Source organism: Salvelinus alpinus, chromosome 26 (assembly GCF_045679555.1).
Source record: "Salvelinus alpinus chromosome 26, SLU_Salpinus.1, whole genome shotgun sequence".
Taxonomy (NCBI): Eukaryota; Metazoa; Chordata; class Actinopteri; order Salmoniformes; family Salmonidae; genus Salvelinus; species Salvelinus alpinus.
In genome coordinates this window covers 18,055,347-18,078,926 of record NC_092111.1, presented here as the reverse complement: position 1 = coordinate 18,078,926, position 23,580 = coordinate 18,055,347, and the positions used below count along the sequence as shown (strand labels likewise).

At 41.4% G+C, this 23,580-nt stretch overlaps 1 protein-coding gene across 2 annotated transcripts in view; it reads left to right on the top strand.

Moving 5' to 3' along the window:
- Positions 1-12,766: 12,766 nt before the first annotated feature.
- The window catches only part of LOC139554861 (CMP-N-acetylneuraminate-beta-galactosamide-alpha-2,3-sialyltransferase 1-like), a 43,778-nt gene continuing 32,964 nt past the window's right edge, over positions 12,767-23,580 (top strand). For both annotated transcript variants that reach the window (XM_071368075.1, XM_071368074.1), the window contains exon 1: positions 12,767-13,045. The gene's annotated coding sequence lies outside the window, so the exon portion shown is untranslated. The remainder of the gene's footprint in view (positions 13,046-23,580) is intronic.

Below are 23,580 nucleotides of genomic sequence, written 5' to 3'. Positions count from 1 at the left end.
CAGTATACTATCCAATCAAAGCCACTTTGATATTATCCCACCACAGGTTAGCCAGAATTGGCTTAAATAGCCAAAAGTAACACAATATCCAGTGGTGTAGTGGTGCCTGGAAAAGTGGGTATACTCAAATTTTGCGACCATTTCCCAAATAACCCACCCAGCGAAGCCCTGTGTGAAAAAGTAAATGTTTTCCTATAGCTTGTTCAGGTTTTCACTCTCAAAATCCCACTTTTTAAAAAAAGAAGTCCAGAACAATGCTTAAACTACACCTGGAGAACATTTCTGAGGTCTGGGAAAAATCTAAAAATATATTTTTGCTGTGGGGTGTAGCTGTTCTTTAATTCAATTGCACCTAGCATGAGACGATTTGGTTAGCAGTGTTTCTGTACTGTACAATATTGGCCTACACAGGCCCGGTTCCAGGAAGACATGCCTGAGGGGGCACAACTAGAGCCCTAATAAAACAAGGTAGATTGGTCCTACTACTGATCAAACGTACAACAAGGCATCTGAAATGTAGCCGTACACATCAACAACCATCACTTTCTATAGTAACACAAGAAAGACATGGGCCCCACTAGGATATGTGTATCTGAAATGCAGCAGTCACTACAACATACAGCTCGATCAGCTCGACAGGATGAGCACCACTAGCTAATCTAAGATTCTTACAGGCTTCATTGCCTAAACTTCAATCGTTAGAACTATAGGAATTTGTGACACTAAGACGCCACGTCTCCAGGTGCGCAATATTTTCTGTGTTGGGGAGTGTTGATGTGACATTTCCTACATGACAGTAGCTCATTTGAATCTGCTGCGAATAAAAGTAAATGCCCGTTCCGAGAGCAACACACACACACACTATAGCAAGAGAGCAGAGGGTGCGCAAAAGTAAGCTGTGTCGTTTTCATAGTATTGACATCATTTTTACAGTAGCCTATCACACAATGACTGTGTAATGCAAATGAATGACAGGAGTGAAAGTTTGCCTACTTGTTTTAGTAGGCTACACATGGTATTGGTCTTACAAACAATATATACAAAAATGTAGGACTATCTGAAATGGAGCCATATTGACAATAACTGTCATTTTGCACACAAGAACGCACGCAATGTTGAAGAGAAGCCCCATGAAGACTGGTAGCCCCAGATGCGCTCATTAACGGCACACACCATAGCCATCGATTCAGGACCATGGACAGAAGGCTACTGCCAGTCAGCGTCACCTCAGTGTCCCTAAACCTGTCTAATAAGGAAAAGCTGTATATCTGTCAATAGAAATTAGACCCGCAAAAGCAAGCAACGCCATCAAGAATGAACGCAAAGGACGAAAATAAAAGCCAATGCCTAAACTATACATTAGATTTAAAAAATGTGCCAAACAACCTGTAGGCTTACATGCGAGAAAACCAATGAATTAATACATCTGGCACGGCGGCCAGGGCCATAAAGGTTGTAGCTTACTATTTAGATGAGTTGCAGCCTCATCCATGCTGTGTCGAACCTCATGAGAAGTTTCTGATTCCACTCTCCTTCCTGGCAAAATGTACTTGTCAGGTCCCTCTCAAATGCCAGCTCAAATGCCAGCTGCGCATTGCAAATATTCAACCAAGACTTCGGACTAAACTTTTTCAATACCTGGTTTGCATATCCATTGTTGACTTAAGCATTTACTGGTACCGGGCTACCGATGTCAATATTCTGCAGCTGCTCCACTTGACAACCAGTAGAGAGCTATTCCACTCAAACTAGGCTATGTGTAGTGCGTATTTGAATATTTCATGTGCTTTGCGATTGTGTAGGCTACTTTGTGCATGATTTCTCTACTGTACTACATAACTGATACCTCCACTACATTACTTTGATACTCATCAGTGGGAAAAGATGTGTATAGGCTAATCAATGCCCACGGAAAAAGTGGGTATACCTGCGTATAGGCACCACTACACCACCACAATATCTGCCAATTAATTTCCAGCAATATTGCCCCAGTCTGTCTGGGTGGTGTGCGCATTTGTCTATCACTTCATGTAGCCAGTTAGCAAAAACCATCTTGTGGGTAGACAGAGACTTTCATCAAAACCTTCTCAGTTAAAGGTTAACTGCAGATTATGCTTACCTTGTCCCACCCTGACCATAGAGAGACCTTGTTTCTCTATGGTGTAGTAGGTCAGGGCGTGACTAGGGGGTATTCTAGTTTATAATTTCTATGGTGTGTTCTAGTTTATATTTTCTATGTTGGTGTTTTGTATGATTCCCAATTAGAGGCAGCTGGTAATCGTTGTCTCTAATTGGGGATCATATTTAAGTATATATTTCTCCCACCTGTGTTTGTGGAATATTATTTTGTGTTTGTGCATCACATAGTCACGTTTAGTTGTTCGTTTATTGATTTATTGTTTTTTTCTTTAAGTTTCACTTTGCAATAAATATGTGGAACTCAACATCCGCTGCGCCTTGGTCCCGTTCTTACGACAATCGTGACATACCTGGCAGAATTATATCTTGATTATTGTACCAATTAGCTGGGCATTTGTTTCGCTAACTCTGCAATGACACTAGATGCACAATTAAAAGGGTATTAGGCCTACTCTCAAAATATTTGTTATTTTATTTATTATTTTAATCTAAAGTGGTCTTCTGATGTGATTTATGCATTTACATTGACTTAGGAATGGATAAAAATGTACAGAATGTTTACCTGGAGGAAAATTGCGGAAAGTCATGATTTTTCCATTTCAGTCAAGGCGAGGGTTTAGTATTTTTTAAATCTAGTCCAGGGGAGGGTCATGTAATTTGTAATTTATGAAATGTCTATATTTCTTAGTGTTTTAGAATTAGTTGCTTATTAGGCTTTATATCGATGTGATGCCGCCCCTCATCTCTGATTCTCCGCTGTGTGCGCAATAACAAGTGTGCCTATAGGCTATTTAGTGTGGTCTCAATCAAAAGATCCATAGCATATAGGCTACGAAGTGCATGTTTGGAGAAGCACAGAGCAAAGTTGCATTTCAAAGATAGGTGTTGGAATGGTGTAAATAAACTAGGCTGCATTACACACCACAGTGGATATTCCAACCCTGACCCCCAGCCTGCTTTGCCCTTGATGATCACATTTGTGTGTGCTAACTAACCAATGGCTGTGCTCTGTAGGCCTAAGGTGGCAGGTCAGTCAAAATCATTTTGGACTAGGCCTATTCCCAAAGAATTCATCATCTTGCTCGTGGACTAGCCTATAGCCTATGTTCTGTTCCGTTTGAAAAGGAGTGTGAAGATGAGGAGGAGCAGAGGTCAACTTTGATAGTTTGCTACTACTGTAATTGATTTTATTCAAAACAATATGCTTCTTGCCCATTATGTATTTATCAGAGTTATTGACCTCACAATAAGCCAGATTTGAATAACTTACATTGTGGTGCTGAAAAAGGTGAAAGGATCTGATCGTAGACTACAGGAAAAGGAGGGCTTAAAGTTCCTTGGTGTCCACATCACTAAGGACCTATCATGGTCCAAACACACAAACACAGTAGTGAAGAGGGCACAACAATGCCTATTCCCCCTCAGGAGGCTGAAATTTGGCATGGGACCTCAGATCCTCAAAAAGTTTTACAGCTGCACCATCGAGAGCATCCTGACTGGATTCATCACCGCTTAGTATGGCAACTGCTCGGCATCCGACCATAGCTCTACAGAGGCTAGTGCATACAACCCATTACGTCACTGGGGCCGAGCTTCCTGCCATCCAGGACCTCTATACCAGGCGGTATCAAAGGAAGGCTGTAGAAATAGTCATAGACTGTTCTCTCTGCTACCGCACGGGAAGCGGTACCGGAGCGCCAAGTCTGGAACCAAAAGGCTCCTTAACAGCTTCTAAAGGCTCGATGTACACTCATTGGATCACACACTCATGACATACTACACTGACACTCCAACACACACACACTCACACACACGGACACACACACAAAACACACACATGCATATTGACACCACACACACATACAGTACATTCATATTTATTCACACTCTTCACATACGCGGCTGTTACTCTCTACATACCTATCTACAGTTAATATCACATTTCAGGTAAGACCCAGATGCAGACAATGTCGAATTAACAACAGTTTATTAATCGAACAGGGGCAGGCAAAAAGCAGGTCAAGGGCAGGCAGAAGTCGGTAATCCAGATAGGTGGGGCAAAGGTACTGGACGGCAGGCTCAGGGTCAGGGCAGGCAAAAGTCAGTTATCCAGAAAGGTGGGGCAAAGGTACAGGACGGCAGACAGGCTCCGGATCAGGGCAGTCAGAATGGTCAACAGTGGGAAAATTAGAGCTAGGTAATTTTGAGCTAGGTTAGCTAAGGAAACATGCAGCAATTCAACGTTGGCTAGCAATAAATATGCTTATAAACAAAGCAAGGTACCTACCCAGCAGCTGCTTAAACTAGTCTTCCACTTCACAGCCGCTTCAAGAAGATATTTACTAAAATAGACTGAGCTTCATGTGTCTCACCTGACAGCATAAGTTTGGCGCCTGAAACAAATCATTTGAATCTACAGTAGGCATAAGCTATTACTGTAAATAAATACAGTATGTTAGTCATTTTTACAGGAGGCTTCTGAATTCCAATTAATAACAGTATTTTTTCAGCTTTTTACCCATAATGCAGTGCAATCTACAGCATGAATGCTGTAAAACACATGTATGGTATTATGCAGTGCATCCTACAGTGTTTACTGTTGAAATTACAGAAAAGTCTTACAGTGTAGGCCTACCTGTTTGACAGACAAAATTTGGCAGTTACTGTATAGCTTTGTCAATCAATTCCTTCACCCACCATGCACTCTTTAGATTGCCTACCTCCATGTCAGTGAAGCCCTGTTAAGTTCAAACCAAAACTCGAATTGAAGGGTTTTGACAGGGTATGCCATAGGTCTACCTTTTATTAAAGAAAATGGAAAAAAGCACAGGCCTACCCTTCGTTAGTTTAAGATTTTGAAGAAAATAAAGCGGATCCTGTTATATAAAGTGATCTATAACAGCGCTTTGGTCCGCAATGCTTTCTACTAGAAACAACCTGTAAAATACCCAGGAATGACGTGACTCTGATGTATATGGAATATCATTGTTTTGTTTCTTTGACATTCAGAGGCTGAGCTACAACCTTCTGTAGCCGAGGAGACAAAAAAAAGTACTTTGATTGGAAAGCAATCTAATTCTGTCACTATCAATTGATAAAGCCTCTCTTGAAAAAGCCAAACCTTGACCCAGAAAATATAAAAAACTATCGGCCTATATCAAATCTTCCATTCCTCTCAAAAATTTTAGAAAGAGCTGTTGCGCAACAACTCACTGCCTTCCTGAAGACAAACAATGTATACGAAATGCTTCAGTCTGGTTTTAGACCCCATCATAGCACTGAGACTGCACTTGTGAAGGTGGTAAATGACCTTTTAATGTTGTCAGACCGAGGCTCTACATCTGTCCTCGTGCTACTAGACCTTAGTGCTGCCTTTGATACCATCGATCACCACATTCTTTTGGAGAGATTGGAAACCCAAATTGGTCTACACAGACAAGTTCTGGCCTGGTTTAGATCTTATCTGTCGGAAAGATATCAGTTTGTCTCTGTGAATGGTTTGTCCTCTGACAAATCAACTGTACATTTCGGTGTTCCTCAAGGTTCCGTTTTAGGACCACTATTGTTTTCACTATATATTTTACCTCTTGGGGATGTCATTCGAAAACATAAATGTTAACTTTCACTGCTATGCGGACGACACACAGCTGTACATTTCAATGAAACATGGTGAAGCCCCAAAATTGCCCTCGCTAGAAGCCTGTGTTTCAGACATAAGAAAGTGGATGGCTGAAAACGTTCTACTTTTAAACTCGGACAAAACAGAGATGCTTGTTCTAGGTCCCAAGAAACAAAGAGATCTTCTGTTGAATCTGACAATTAATCTTGATGGTTGTAAAGTCGTCTCAAATAAAATTGTGAAGGACCTCGGCGTTACTCTGGACCCTGATCTCTCTTTTGACGAACATATCAAGACTGTTTCAAGGACAGCTTTTTTCCATCTACGTAACATTGCAAAAATCAGAAATTTTCTGTCCAAAAATGATGCAGAAAAATTTATCCATGCTTTTGTTACTTCTAGGTTAGACTACTGCAATGCTCTACTTTCCGGCTACCCGGATAAAGCACTAAATAAACTTCAGTTAGTGCTAAATACGGCTGCTAGAATCCTGACTAGAACCAAAAAAACTGTTAACTTCTCACGAGTCACCAACCCTGATCCGGACACCAGAAGACACCAGATGAAAGATACAGGTCTTGTGAATAAAGCCACCATTTCAGATTTTTAAAATGTTTTACAGGGAAGACACAATATGTAAATCTATTAGCTAACCACGTTAGCAAAGGACACGATTTTTTTACTCCCAACAGCTTTTTCCTGCGTCAGTAGCTATCACTAATTCGACTAAATAAAAATATACAGTGGGGAGAACAAGTATTTGATACACTGCCGATTTTGCAGGTTTTCCTACTTACAAAGCATGTAGAGGTCTGTAATTTTTATCATAGGTACACTTCAACTGTGAGAGACGGAATCTAAAACAAAAATCCAGAAAATCACATTGTATGATTTTTAAGTAATTCATTTGCATTTTATTGCATGACATAAGTATTTGATCACCTACCAACCAGTAAGAATTCCGGCTCTCACAGACCTGTTAGTTTTTCTTTAAGAAGCCCTCCTGTTCTCCACTCATTACCTGTATTAACTGCACCTGTTTGAACTCGTTACCTGTATAAAAGACACCTGTCCACACACTCAATCAAACAGACTCCAACCTCTCCACAATGGCCAAGACCAGAGAGCTGTGTAAGGACATCAGGGATAAAATTGTAGACCTGCACAAGGCTGGGATGGGCTACAGGACAATAGGCAAGCAGCTTGGTGAGAAGGCAACAACTGTTGGCGCAATTATTAGAAAATAGAAGAAAATAGAAGAGGTTCAAGATGATGGTCAATCACCCTCGGTCTGGGGCTCCATGCAAGATCTCACCTCGTGGGGCATCAATGATCATGAGGAAGGTGAGGGATCAGCCCAGAACTACACGGCAGGACCTGGTCAATGACCTGAAGAGAGCTGGGACCACAGTCTCAAAGAAAACCATTAGTAACACACTACGCCGTCATGGATTAAAATCCTGCAGCGCACACAAGGTCCCCCTGCTCAAGCAGGCGCATGTCCAGGCCCGTCTGAAGTTTGCCAATGACCATCTGGATGATCCAGAGGAGGAATGGGAGAAGGTCATGTGGTCTGATGATTCAAAAATAAAGCTTTTTGGTCTAAACTCCACTCGCCGTGTTTGGAGGAAGAAGAAGGATGAGTACAACCCCAAGAACACCATCCCAACCGTGAAGCATGGAGGTGGAAACATCATTCTTTGGGGATGCTTTTCTGCAAAGGGGACAGGACGACTGCACCGTATTGAGGGGAGGATGGATGGGGCCATTTATTGCGAGATCTTAGCCAACAACCTCCTTCCCTCAGTAAGAGCATTGATGATGGGTCGTGGCTGGGTCTTCCAGCATGACAACGACCCGAAACACACAGCCAGGGCAACTAAGGAGTGGCTCCGTAAGAAGTATCTCAAGGTCCTGGAGTGGCCTAGCCAGTCTCCAGACCTGAACCCAATTGAAAATCTTTGGAGGGAGCTGAAAGTCCGTATTGCCCAGCGACAGCCCCGAAACCTGAAGGATCTGGAGAAGGTCTGTATGGAGGAGTGGGCCAAAATCCCTGCTGCAGTGTGTGCAAACCTGGTCAAGAACTACAGGAAACGTATGATCTCTGTAATTGCAAACAAAGGATTCTGTACCAAATATTAAGTTCTGCTTTTCTGATGTATCAAATACTTATGTCATGCAATAAAATGCTAATTAATTACTTAAAAATCATACAATGTGATTTTCGGGATTTTTGTTTTAGATTCCGTCTCTCACAGTTGAAGTGTACCTATGATAAAAATTACAGACCTCTACATGCTTTGTAAGTAGGAAAATCGGCAAAATCGGCAGTGTATCAAATACTTGTTCTCCCCACTGTATATAGCCACTAACCAAGAAACAACTTCATAAGATGACAGTCTGATAACATATTTATGGTATAGCATAGTTTTTTTTTTGAAAAATGTGCATTTTTCAGGTATAAATCACAGTTCTACATTGCAGCTGCAATCTGAAATAGTGCTGACCCAGCCAGAACAATTACAGAGACCAACGTCATATAACGAATTACTCATCTTAAAACATTTCAGAAAAATACACAGCGTACAGATATTGAAAGCCCAACATCTGGTGAATCCAAACAATATTTCAGATTTATTAAATGTTTTATAACGAAAACAAAATGTAGCGCTAAATTAGCATAGCTATACCAGGCAGATTCGGCTAGGCGCCCACGGCCAGTTCACATGCACAACAGATATGATATAACATCGTAAATTGGGTCTTACTATGGCTGATCTTTCATCAGAATGTTGATCAAAGTGTCCTTTGTCAAGATGAGTCGTTGGTTCCGTTCAGAATTGTTCCTTTCCCACTCCATTTAGCACAGGTACTGGTCGAGTGGCACGGATCTCTCAAACGTAAATAAAATCAGACAACGGAACACCACAAAACTCCCGAAAAAATTCAAATAATCTGATTAAACTATATTGAAAAAACATACATTACGATGATCTGGTCACATGTATCAAACAAACTTCGAGACGGAGATAGTTTTCATCCATAATGGCCGCACAACAGAAGACAATCGCAGCTACAAGTCGCACGATTTAGACAACCGGAAGTTGTCGGTCACGCCAAAGAATTAGCTCTCATTTCACGTCAGTCCCAGATAAACAAGATATTTTTCCTCTGACGTCCTCTTGACACCCAGAGGAAGGCCAATGAGGTGTGTTTCGGGTCATAGGGGGCACGACCATATATAGGCAGAGCGTTGAAGCTGGCATACACATCTTGCTTTTTTCTTCTTGGTCATGGAAAGTGCTGTCAAATGACTTCTGTATCACTCAGAGACAAAATTGAAACGGTTTTAGAAACTAGAGATTGTTTTCTTTCCAATGGTATTATTTATATGCATATAGTAAGAGCAATAATTGAATAAGAGGCAGTTTAATCTGTAGAGCAAATTATGCTAATGGGAAAATAGCACCCCCTGTATTCTCAAGAAGTTAACCTACAACGCGTTACATGGGCTTGCTCCTACCCATCTTTCCGAGTTGGTCCTGCCGTACATACCTACACGTACGCTACGGTCACAAGACGCAGAACTCCTAATTGTCCCTAGAATTTCTAAGCAAACAGCTGGAGGCAGGGCTTTCTCCTATAGATCTCAATGTTTATGGAATGGTCTGCCTACCCATGTGAGAGACGTAGACTCGGTCTCAACCTTTAAGTCTTTACTGAAGACTTATCTCTTCAGTGGGTCATATGATTGAGTGTAGTCTGGCCCAGGAGTGTGGAGGTGAACGGAAAGGCTCTGGAGCAACGAACCGCCCTTGCTGTCTCTGCCTGGCCGGTTCCCCTCTCTCCACTGGGATTCTCTGCCTCTAACCCTATTACAGGGGCTGAGTCACTGGCCTACTGGTGCTCTTCCATGCCGTCCCTAGGAGGAGTGTGTCACTTGAGTGGGTTGAGTCACTGACGTGGTCTTCCTGTCTGGGTTGGCGGCCCCCTTGGGTTGTGCCGTGGGGGAGATCTTTGTGGGCTATACTCGGCCTTGTCTCAGGATGGTAAGTTGGTGGTTGAAGATATCCCTCTACATTTACATTTACATTTAAGTCATTTAGCAGACGCTCTTATCCAGAGCGACTTACAAATTGGTGCATTCACCTAATGACATCCAGTGGAACAGCCACTTTACAATAGTGCATCTAAATCAAGTGGTGTGGGGGCTGTGGTGTGGGGGCTGTGCTTTGGCAAAGTGGGTGGGGTTATATCTGCCTGTTTGGCCCTGTCCGGGGGTATCATCGAATGGGGCCACAGTGTCTCCTGACCCCTCCTGTCTCAGCCTCCAGTATTTATGCTGCAGTAGTTTATGTGTCGGGGGGCTAGGGTCAGTTTGTTATATCTGGAGTACTTCTCCTGTCTTATCCGGTGTCCTGTGTGAATTTAAGTATGCTTTCTCTAATTCTCTCTTTCTCTCTTTCTTTCTCTCTCTCGGAGGACCTGAGCCCTAGGACCATGCCTCTGGACGACCTGGCATGATGACTCCTTTACATTTACATTTAAGTCATTTAGCAGACGCTCTTATCCAGAGCGACTTACAAATTGGAAAGTTCATACATATTCATCCTGGTCCCCCCGTGGGGAATGAACCCACAACCCTGGCGTTGCAAGCGCCATGCTCTACCAACTGAGCCACACGGGACTCTCTCCCTCCTTGCTGTCCCCAGTCCACCTGGCCGTGCTGCTGCTCCAGTTTCAACTGTTCTGCCTGCGGCTATGGAACCCTGACCTGTTCACCGGACGTGCTACCTGTCCCAGACCTGCTGTTTTCAACTCTCTAGAGACCGCAGGAGCGGTAGAGATACTCTTAATGATCGGCTATGAAAAGCCAACTGACATTTACTCCTGAGGTGCTGACTTGCTGCACCCTCGACAACTACTGTGATTATTATTATTTGACCATGCTGGTCATTTATGAACATTTGAACATCTTGGCCATGTTCTGTTATAATCTCCACCCGGCACAGCCAGAAGAGGACTGGCCACCCCTCATAGCCTGGTTCCTCTCTAGGTTTCTTCCTAGGTTTTGGCCTTTCTAGGGAGTTTTTCCTAGCCACCGTGCTTCTACACCTGCATTGCTTGCTGTTTGGGGTTTTAGGCTGGGTTTCTGTACAGCACTTTGAGATATCAGCTGATGTACGAAGGGCTATATAAATAAATTAGATTTTAAATTTGACTTGATTCACTTTCTGTACAATATAAGATGTTTAAACCAAGACAGCTTTTAGGGAAACACCTGTGACCAAGCCATGAAAGAAGAATAGCCAGCAGTAAATGCTTCAATTTTTCTGTGTCGGTAGGCCTATTCTGTCTGGGGTGGAAAGGTAGTTGTAACTTTGAAAGTACCATGATCAGCAACCTATTTTCAGAGCATTTTATATTATTCTTTATGTAAATCCGAGACACTCCATTTCGTATGATATGTTACGTTTCGTATGGTATGTATTAATTTGTGGATGTCCATCACCCATTTCATATGATATGTCACAAATTACAATTTGTATTATATGTTACGAATTGGAAAAACGTACGTGTTACGAATTTGCGAAATTTGTTAGGAATTGCAAAACGTACAATATGTTACGAATTTGCAAAACGTATGATATGTTACAGATTCTAGCTAGGTGGCTAACCTTAGCTAGCTCACTAACGTAGCTAGGCTAGGGATTAGGGGTTGTTTAAGGCAAGTGTTGGCTAAAAGGGTTAGGGTTAGCTCACATGCTAAGTAGTTGCAAAGTAGCTAAAAATAGTAAGTAGTTGAAAATTTACTAATTAGCTCAAATTGTCTGTGATGAAATTCAAACTCAAAACCTTTGGGTTGCTAGAAGTTTGCATTATATAAAGATTGTGCTAATTATGTAAATTGATTGAATTGTTTGTAAAAACGTATGTTTTTCTTGGACTTGCGAATACAATGATAGATTCATGCAATGCTTTTACTATAAAGGATAACTTTCCACCTCTACTCTTGTCCACGGTGGTCTGCGAACCCACAACCTTCTGGCCCCCAGCCCTGTGTGCTATCAAAATAATAAAACAAATAACCGTTTCTAAAACTGCATTTATAAGCCTCTGGTCTGTCTAAGAAGTGAGAGTAAATGGTAGACATGTTTTCTGCTATCCACTTTTTCATTTTTTTTATTGAATTGCTGCTTATCCCGCACACCTGTCACCATCGTCTCGCGCACCTGCGACTCATGACACTCACCTGGACTTCATCACCTCCTTGATTATCTTCCCTATATCTGTCACTCCCCTTGGTTTTTCCTCAGGTGTTATTGACTCTGTTTTCATGTCGGTGCGTTGTTTGTGGTTCGTGTTCATTTTATTTTATTTATTAAAACACTCACTCCCTGAACTTGCTTCCCGACTCTCAGCGCACTCGTTACTGTAGGTTACACCATGTGGCTGCCAGTCCACCCATTCGTCACATTCCACGGGGCACAGAGGTCGTTTCAAACTCTAGTTTTGATTTACTTTTGGATTAGGTCTCAAATAATATGAAATCAACAATAAAATCGCCATGTCATTGGAAAAAAAAGTTGCGTGAAAAAGATACGAATGCCCTTACGTTGAGGACTTTTTGCAAATCTTTTTGCAAATCCAATCAGTTTTCCACGTTGATTTAACGTAATTTTTGTTGTTGAAATGACGTGGAAACATGATTTAAATAGATTTTGCCCAGGGGCATAACTAGAATTAGAGAAACCTTTTCTATGATTTGAGTTTTTCAAATACATAGTTATATCATTACTGGAAATTAAAAAGTTGCCTAGGCCTACTCCTTTCATTTGTTTATTTCAATGTTTCCAACACATCCTATGCAGGCAACCCCATTATTACACCTCTGTCCAAACCGCTATACCTAGTCAGGATTAAAAGGGGCGTGGCGTTGCCCTGTTGTGCCTCGCCAATCCACATGGCCGCAAAACCGCTTGATCGCCACCAGTAGGAGAATAGCGGTCCACTAGCTGCTCCATGCGTCGGGGAGGTGTCGCCTAATAATAACGGACTGGCCGCTTCCAGCCATCCACTCGCAGATATACCTTTTAGTAGCTTAAGGGTGTGAACATTTCGACGTTCACTGCTCGGTTTTATAAACTAGGCTACTGTATTCGATGAATATCGGGATGATTTCCCTCAGCAGCTCCCTGCTTGGATAACCTTATCGCTGTGCTGTGTGGATGCTCCGGATAACGGGTCTCCCTACCATTCCCGACCAGAGCTGTCTTGGAAATGAAAGTAAGTAGCCTATCCAGCCATTGAAGCGTTTTGCATGATCAAATCTGCATTTTGTGGTTCTTTGATTTGATATGATTAGTCACATTATCACGGGACAAATAATATATGTTTTTATCTACAGCTTGGGCTACTCAGTGTACTGCAAGGGTATTGGGCAACTCTCCTATTCGTAGTAAGCTACAGTATTTCAAACCAACGTTCAAACTTCAATATTGAAACTTTTTTTTTCATCTGATAGAAAGTCTATTGAAAAAAACGATCAAATGCTGTCACCTTTTAAACTGTACCCAGGCTAGATAGGCGTTTAGCCTAACCATACAGCCATAACTCGAGGAGTACTGATTAGGTGAAATTGATGCAACAATGTATTTATTTCCTAAAGGCAATGTAGCCTATACATTTCTGTGAGAGTAGTGCTCCCACCCCAAATGTAGTTATGTTGAGGAGTCATCAGAAGTGCAAGCTGTATGAACATTTCTACTGCCTCAGTGCTATCTTTTCAAGAACCTCGTGTTCTTGGGCTAGAGGCAAAACATTTTTAAAAATTAGGCTTTCAGACATACATCTTTACTAGTATAGAGGCCAGCTGTAATGCTGCATGGCTTAATATCTCTGTAATATCTCTGACAATTTACTCTTAACTGCTCAATGGCACGGTAATGACAGTGAGAACAGACCAACATCTGTTGACTGTATTATCACTAATGTAGTAGGGTATAATGCTGCTCTCTCTGCATTCAGTCCAGACAATAGTACAGAACATCAGACATTATGCTGTCACCCGAAATGGCACCCTATACCCTATATAGTGCACTACTTTTGACCATGGCCGATGCTCTGGTCAAAAGTAGTGCACTATATAGGGAATATTTCGGATTCACTCTAAATGCTGCCATTATAGACCTCTATGCCTTACTGGGATTAAAACCCAGGGTGGCTATGTGTTCTAGAAATTAATTTGAAATTGCATCTAAATTATTAATTGTGTTTCCCATTCTCTTTGGAGTAATGACTGAGGTCCTTTATGTATACTAATGATAGTGTGTCAGTTATAAGGGTTACCTTTTCATTCAATCACCATTTAAAAGTAATAAGCAAGTACAATGTCATTGCCAATATATTGTATATCAAATCACATTTTATTTGTCACATGCGCCGAATACAACAGATGTAGACCTTACTGTGAAATGCTTACTTACAAGCTCTTAACCAATAATGCAGTTCAAGAAATAGAGATAAGAAAATATTTACTAAATAAACTAATGTAAAAAATACAATTAAAAGTAACAAGGCTATACACAGGGGGTACCGGTAGAGAACAGTCTATGACTTCAGTGGCTGCAGTCTTTTACAATTTTTTGGGCCTTCCTCTGACACCGCCTGCCTGGTATAGAGGTCCTGGATGGCAGGAAGATTGGCCCCAGGGATATTGCTCTCCGTCTGTGATGTGATTGGCTGCGGAGTGACCTTGGGGGACCAGTGTGTGCTCAGAGAGATGGAATTGGAGGCCAGGTGTCATTTCATATTAAGGAATAGTACAGCTAGGCCGTACACTGTAATTACAGTAGGCCCTATGTAACTGGTGGTAAAAACAATTCTGAATTTTACTGATGTTGGAGAAACTTGGTACAATAACCCTCACCAACTGTTGATCACTCGTGCGGCTCAGTTGGTAGAGCACGGAACGCCAGGGTTGTGAATTTGTTTCCCCATGGAGGACCAGTATGAAAAATGTATGCACTGGATAAGAGCGCCTGCTAAATGAATGAAATGTCAAATGTAACCAGAGAAAAAGTCAAGCTGTCTGATGAGCATAAGAGTTAGATGTACAGTAGTTGCCATACAGTTAGACACAAAGCTATAATTACACATTTAGGTACTGGACTAAAAACTTTTTCCAAGATACTATAATTTATTCATTTGATAAAACCACTATGTTCCGAGACTACTGTAGGCTAAGCCAGACTCAGTACAGTTATGCTGATAAAAGTACTGTAGTCATAAGTCACATTGTCATCTAGTCAGCACTGTAGTCATAAGAGCCAACTCATGTGGTCCATGCAGCTCAGCATCCTAAACTGTGGAGACGCCATGCTTTAACCACAGTCTTTCAGAGCGTTTCAGCACATCATTATATTGTACTGTAACTGCACGGTCTGGTCTGGGCACCAACCCTGCTGCAAAGGAGACGGAAAAAGAGAGAAACCCATCCTGTAAACAGTCAGACCTCATAGCTGTGGTTCCTGGATGTGGTTATCTGAAGTGAAAACAGACAGCTTGTGAGATGGTATATTTCCCTAGTAACCAGAAACTGCGTCCCAAATGGCACCATATTCCCTATATAGGAATATATATTCCATAAGGTCGCCTAGGCAGAGAGCTCCTGTACATTTTGTAAATGTGTTTAATTATTTGTTCTTTGAATCTTTTAACTGAATTTTTTGTTTTGAATAGCCAAATGTGTATGGATTACATCTATTTGTTTCCTGACCGTGAATTCATGGCAAATCAGCATTATCATGATAGCCAGCTAGCTATGCTACCAAGCTAGCTAGCTAGTGTATTTAGATTTGAATACACCAGCCTATTTTTGTTATTACTACGGCCTCCTGACACAATGAGGAGTAGTTCAATGCATGCCAAGCTGACAGTGGCGATTGCATCGCTAAGGAGGTTTCCTCCGAAGTTATGAGCGGGCTATAACCGTCCACATTATCTAAAAACAAACTTAATTTTGTTCTGCAAGACCAAAGAGAGTCAGCGGCTACAGAGAAGTCGTAGCCAGACGTCGGGGACGGCAAGGTGCCGGTGAAAGGGAACTGTGCTGCTGGCTTCCGGAGGACCTGCTCATCTCCCGGCGTTTACCACCTCCTCCCTTTGCTCAAGACATGTGGTTCCCTCTTGACTGTCACTCCATCTTTTGGGGGCTTGTTTTGCTTTTTCAAGCGCTTTCAGAATCAGACTAGATTTTCCTTTATGAAAAATGTGTCAACCGCTACAAAGACGTCCAATAATTATAATCCATATAATCACATTTCCTGTTGCTGCAGGATTATTTTCCTGCTATAGCAAAATGGCTCAAATTCAGATCCTATATCTATAGGGAATATGGTGCCATTTGGGACGCACAAGAGTCTCCCTCCAGACAGCATAACCAGAGTTGTCTCCATTCTAACCACTCAGAGCGGTCACAGACACTATTTTCCCTCCACACAGTTTCTCTCAAGAGGAATTCTCTCCGGGCTTTTGGTTCACCCTCTGTTTACATTTACAGTCTTGGCTCTTTGCCAAACACACATTTAAAGCACAGCGTCCTGCGTGGCACACTTTACATACCAGTACAACGCTTTTTACTGCTGGCTGACGTCATAAAAAAAGACATATTTACGTATCATTGTCCTCTTTCCCAGACGTCATGGCATGACACATGCAATTAATTGTATTGTCTCCTTTTTGAATATTTTAATAAGCGGTTATAAACTGCTGTTGTGTTGAGAGAATGACCAAATGTCTGTTTTCCTTGGCACTAACCACTGTTTCTTGGAAGTGTTTTACCAATGCAATCAAAGTGAACCACGTCTCTCAATTAAGTCTTAATACTACACAACTTCTGTCTCCAAATAAACAAATGCGGTGCCCATTTGATCACACTAGCAGACAGGCAGCTGTTTAAAGGAGAGAACGTGTTTAAAAGGCTTCCTACAGTTGCTCTGTTTCAGGATGTATGGATGCATTATGTAGAACTGTAGATACCACCAGATGTTGTATTCTTTTGATGCCCTCACATCACATTTCATAGATTGCTGCGAGAGATGAGACTGATGTTTTTCTCCTCTCGTTTAGGTGGACAGATGTTCTGTCCTTGACTTGTATCAGGCTGTGTCTCCATCTCAAATGTCACCCTATTCCCTTTATAATACCTTACTTTTGACCAGAACCCTATGTGCACTAGGTTGCCATTTGGGAAGCACCCACTGTCAGGCGTAGCCATTCTCGTGTCATTATTTCACCGTGTGTGGTAGGTCTTGTGAATAGGCCAAAGCTTACATAAAGCTTCTTCCTGAACTTTTTATTCTTATATAAAGTCATGTTGAAAAGGTCACACATACCCGGACCCTGTCTGTCAGATAAAAGGAAATACATTTATACTTCCTATTATAGACTGACTCCATTTAATAGCACACATTCTGCCTGACGAAGATCTTTAAGTGGAAACATTGCACAATCAACTATAGCAGCATTCCTCAGTTTGTGGGAATGTCTTTATTTCACTCGTTTAAAAAAATAAATAAAATGGGTATAGGACAGATTGATATTGAACACTTTCTGATCACCTTCACCTGAGGGCAATAGTTACATTGCCTTTGTTTGATTCTAATACTGTACATAGAATTGTCACACATGACATACTGTACAGTACAATGTAAGGTCAATAAACGCATCATTTAAAAATATGTGCATAGAAATACTGTAGGCCTCCACTAATCTTAAATAAATTATGCCTTTCCTGTCAGCATGAATCATTCCATTTACTTTGTCATGTGTGAACATACATTTATAAACATAAGATCTCTGTGGCCTGATCACCGACGGCGATGAGACAGCATACAGGGAGGAGGTAAGAGAACTGGCAGTGTGTGTGTGTGGGGTGGGGGGTCAATAGCTAAGTTCATCGGTGTCCACATCACTGAGGACTTAACATGGTCCTCTCACACCAGAACAGTCATGAAGAACGCATGGCAAAGCTTTTTCTCTCTCAGGAGTCTGAAATGATTTGGCATGGCCACTCAGATCCTCAGGAACTTTTACAGCTACACCATTGAGAGCATCCTGACTAGTTGTATCACCGTCTGGTATGGAAACTGCACCACCCGTGACCGGAGGACCCGACAGAGGGTGGTGCCAACGGCCCAGCGCATCACTGGGGACGAGCTCCTAGCCATCAAGGACAACAGTGCCTTCGCAAAGTATTCAGACCACTTGATTGTTTCCACATTTTATGTTTTTGCCTTTTTCTAAAATTGATATTTTTTTAAGTTCCTCAGCAATCTACACACAATACCATATAATGACAAAGCGAAAACAGGTTTAGCAATTTTATTAATAATAAAAATAGCTTTCATAAGTATTCAGACTCTTTGCTATGAGACTCTAATATTGAGCTCAGGTGCATCCTGTTTCCATTGATCATCCTTGAGATGTTTCTACAACTTGATTGGAGTCCACCTGTGGTAAATTCAATTGATTGGACATGATTTGGAAAGGCACACACCTGTCTATATAAGCTCCCAAAGTTGACAGTGCATGTCAGATCAAAAACCAAGCCATGAAGTTGAAGGAATTGTCTGTAGAGCTCCGAGACCGGATTGTGTCTAGGCACAGATGTGGGGAAGGGTACCAAAAAAATTCTGACCAAGCCCCTTCTCCCCCGATTACTCAGTTTGGCTGGGCGGCCAGCTCTAGCAAGAGTCTTGGTGGTTCCAAACTTCTTCCATTTAAGAATGATGGAGGCCATTGTGTTCTTGGGGACCTTCAATGCTGCAGAAATGTTTTTGGTACCCTTCCCCAGATCTGTGCCTTGACACAATCTGGTCTCGGAGCTCTACGAACAATTCCTTCGACCTCATGGCTTGGTTTTTGCTCTGACATGCACTGTCAACTGTGGGACCTTATCCAAATCATGTCCAATCAATTGAATTTACCACAGGTGGACTCCAATCAAGTTGTATAAACATCTCAAGGATGATCAATGGAAACAGGATGCACCTGAGCTCAATTTCAAGTCTCATAGGAAAGGGTCTGAATACTTATGTAAATAAGGTGTTTCTGTTTTTTATTTTTAATAAATTAGAAAAAAAATCTAAAAACCTGTTTTTGTTTTGTAATTTTGGGGTAATGTGCGTAGATTGCTGAGGATTTGTATTTATTTAATATATTTTAAAATAATGCTGTAACGTAACAAAATGTGGAAAAAGTCAAGGGGTCTGAATACTTTGAAGGCACTGTATGTCCTGGTGCTCCCCAATGTGTCCGTCTTCCACCTCTCTGTGCTTTCTGTTTGTCATGCCTCGGAGGTGTATTGTTAATTAGGAGTTATCCCTCTCAGCTCCCAGCTCTTCATATGGTCACAACTTTAATTGACAGTCAAAGCTGAGCACCACCTGTCCTCCCCTTTAAAACCCATGGTTCAGCCAGATGTTCCCCCTCAACACCCCAGCCCCAGGTGCTTCCCCAGACCTTAAGGTTCCAAGCAGATGCTGTTTTTTTATATAAGGACAAATTATTAAACAGGAAATGCCATATCTGCCAACTGCCTCAGAAAGGTGATACAAACATGGTTGTTTCACACTGCGTCTCTAAACCATGCTGCCTGTGTACAAACCATACTGCTGTTTGTGTACAAACCATACTGCTGCTTGTGTATCTGTCTAAACCAGGAGTGGTGTGAAGCTGATGGAACAACCATTGCTGTTTGAGAGATCAGTGTAATCCTATTGGTTACACACATCATCAAATACCTCTTCTGTGATCTGCTATTGGTTACACACGTCATCAAATACCTATTCTGTGATCTGCTATTGGTTACACACATCATCAAACCCCTAGTCTGGGGCAGCAGGTAGCCTAGTGGTTAGAGTGTTGGGCCAGTAACCGAAAGGTTGCTGGATTGAATCCCCGAGCTGACAAGGTAAAAATCAGTAGTTCTGCCCCTGAAGGCAGTTAACCCACTGTTCCCCGGTAGGCCGTCATTGTAAATAAGAATTTGTGCTTAACTGACTTAGTTAAAGGTTCAATAAAAAAATTAAATAAACAAAAAGTCTGTCAGCACTCATAAAGTAAATTTTGTTTTGTGAGACTAGTTCAACTCACATGGCTGTTACGTGTTTTCTAAATGGGGTGGTGACACCGATCATAAGAACATCTATATTACGAGTCTCTAGGCTACAAGCATGACATCCATCTGATCTGAATATTGGGTGTGTTGTCTACAGCAGGCTGCAAGCATAACCCGTCCGTTTGTGTTTGGAAGATCTGCCATTGTTTGGTTTTGTGTGGAAGAAAACAGAGCAAATGTTGAAGGATTTGGTATAATGATATTGCGGCATTGTTGTCTTTGTTCTCTATGACAAAGGACTTTTTGTATTTTCACCCCAAAAAAACTCAATAGGGTGCTTTGTGTCTGGGTCTGAATCCAGTGGCTTGGATCAGCAGCATCACAACGTATAGGCCCCTAGGTCCTGGTCAAGGAGTGTACACTATACAAGGAATAGGGTACCATTTGGGACAGAACCCTAATGATTTCTCATCTCTCTTGCCTCTGGCCTTAGTTCTTTCCTCTTACTGTATAAATCATACATGGCTAACTGAAGTTTTAGGTTTGAAAAAGTAGAGACATTCAAGTAGGCTAGTTTAACTTGACACCTAGTTTTAGTTTTACACTAGAACTATATTATAATTGATTAAATGTGTTTGGCAGAGCCCCATTTCTGAAGCTCTGACTATTGGGGAGAAAGGATTTCAGAAGTCAGACCAAGGAAGCTGATGGTGGAATCCCTATGGGTGAAATAAAGGCAACCTCCTGAACGGATTGGTCCATTGCTGTTGCCAAGGGCCTTAGTGTTGTTGTAGATTTCCCCTGTTAAGCTGGGCTACAGCTGTGTTGGGCCCCATGGTTTGGCCCCTGGGCTGGACTACCATGTGTTTTCTCCATCTCAGACCACATACAGAGAACAAACATTCTTACCCATTAGGAGGTTTTTGTCCCAAATGGCACTCTATTCTCTATATAGTGCACTACTTTGATTATAGCCCGAACAAAAGCAGTGCACTATATAGGACATAAAGTGAATAAAGGAAGCAACCTAGGAGAGCAGAGGGTTCACTCCTTTTCATAGAAGGAGAAGAGAATGCCAACTCAGCACAGTACTTCTACTGCGCTGCCATGGAGGGGAGGTTGATGTTAACATGACTTGCTTTACAACATTTACAAGATGTACTTTGCAACATTACAAACCAATTACACGAACAACAAATGCTGAAATAAGAAAAAGAGTTCACAAGAAAGGCATTTCACTGTACTCTTTGGTATGATTCACCCGGGGATCAAACACCCAACATTACAATCTCAGGGCAGACACTCTAATCACAAGACGACTGAGTTGGTGCATGTTATATTATACGTCCCATATAATATGGGAACATGTTTGTTTTTTTGGAGGTAGGAATGTATAGACCTATGTGAAACAAAGTATGAATAACAATGTCAGCAACAGCATAACATACTGTACACTCTACAACCCACCAACAAAACAAAACACAGTTGGTCTTCAAAATGGATAATAGTAATATAAGCCGTTTAGCAGACGCCTTTATTCAAAGCGACTTACAGTCATGCGTGCTACAGAGGACCGCTGTAGTAAGTCAGACTAAAACAAAACAATTACAACGGTAAATCGATTCAAAACAAAATGAATACAGGCCGTTTACTGCAGGGTAGAGGGGAATTGTAGCGTCTGTACATAATTGAAGAAAGGCTGACACATATGGTGGAATTTCCTATATAGTAAACTACTTTTGACCAGAAGCCTATGGAGAATATGGGGGATATTTGGGACACGCATAGATACATCAGTTACTCATTATGTACAGTCTCATGGTTTCACATCCTGATTAAGACTCATATTTTTAGTTAATCAGTGGACAAACTACATGACTTTATACTAACGTAATGGAATACTAGCATGCTAAACTCCCACAAACATGACACTACATACCTTTTGTTTTTGCAACCCTCTGGGGACAATTAAGTTAGACATTTCTGTTGTTACCTAAATGCCTGTTATTAAGCAGTTAATGTATAATACGTCTTAACTTGCTGCTCTTCTTCGTTGGTTTTTGTATGGTAGCCTATCCATTGTGAACCGCAAACTTGGTTGAAAAAAATAAATAAAGCAACACCACCCGGCTTAACGTAAACCTCTCCCCCATGTGACCTACTTGTTGTGTGTATGTACTGACATGTAGATTACCCGTCAAATGTTTGGACACACCTACTCATTCAAAGGTTTTTCTTTATTTTACTATTTTCTACAATGTAGAATAATAGTGAAGCGTTCAAAACTATGAAATAACACATATGGAATCATGTAGTGACCAAAAAAGTGTTAAACAAATCAAAATATTCTGCTCTTTCACATCGATTACTTGTTCTATATGAACTTGCTCTAAACACCTCCTGCTGTTGCACACTCAAACAAGCTGCACCTGAACCGGGGTGAGTCATTTGATTATCTGTCATAGCTGTATTAGCTGTGAGGGGTGAGTGAGTGAGTAAATGTAATCTGTTATAATCAAATCATATCAAATTTGATTGGTCACATACACATATTTAGCAGATGTTATTGCGGGTGTAGCAGATGCATGTGTTCCTAGCTCCAACAGTGCAGTAGTATGTAACAATTCACAACAATACACACATCTAAAAGTAAAGAAATGGAATTAAGAATTATATAATTATTAGGATGAGCAATGTCGGAGTGGCATTGACAATAATACAGTAGAATAGAATACAGTATATACATATGAGATGAGTAAAGCAGTATGTAAACATTATTAAAGTGACAAGTGATTCGATGTCTATGTATATAAGGCAGCAGCCTCTAAGGTGCAGGGTTGAGTAGCCGGGTGGTAGCCGGTTAGTGATGGCTATTTAAAAGTCTGATGGCCTTGAGATAGAAGCTGTTTTTCAGTCTCTCGGTCCCAGCTTTGATGCACCTGTACTGACCTTGCCTTCTGGATGGTAGCGGGGTGAACAGGCCGCGGCTCGGGTGGTTTATGTCCTTGATGATCTTTTTGGCCTTCCTGTGACATCGGATGCTGTAGGTGTCCTGGAGTGCAGACAGTGTGCCCCCAGTGATGCTTTGGGCAGTTACTAGGTACCTGTCCTAAATTGTAACCAGTAGCATATCTTTTGGATTTCCCAAACCCAGTAGCGTAATCAGATTACTTTGTTACTTTTTACTTTCCCCTTAAGAGGGATTAGAAAATAGAGTATTACCAATTGTCAACATCCATTGCAAGATACATCTATGTCAGATTTACATAGCTGGCCTTAAATGGACGTTGCATTTACATTTTAAATGTTTTATTTCACCTTTATTTAACCAGGTAGGCAAGTTGAGAACAAGTTCCCATTTACAACTGCGACCTGGCCGAGATAAAGCAAAGCAGTGCGACAAAAACAACAGCACAGAGTCACACATGGGATAAACAAACGTACAGTCAATAACACAATAGAAGAATCTATGTACAGTGTGTGTAAATGTAGTAAGGTTAGGGAGGTAAGGCAATAAATAGGCCATAGTGGTGAAATAATTACAATTTAGCATTAACACTGGAGTGATAGATGTGCAGATGATGATGTGCAAGTAGAGATACTGGGGTGCAAAAGAGCAACAACAAAAAAATAACTGTATGGGTATGAGTTAGTTGGGTGTGCTATTTACAGATGGTCTGTGTACAGGTACATTGATCGG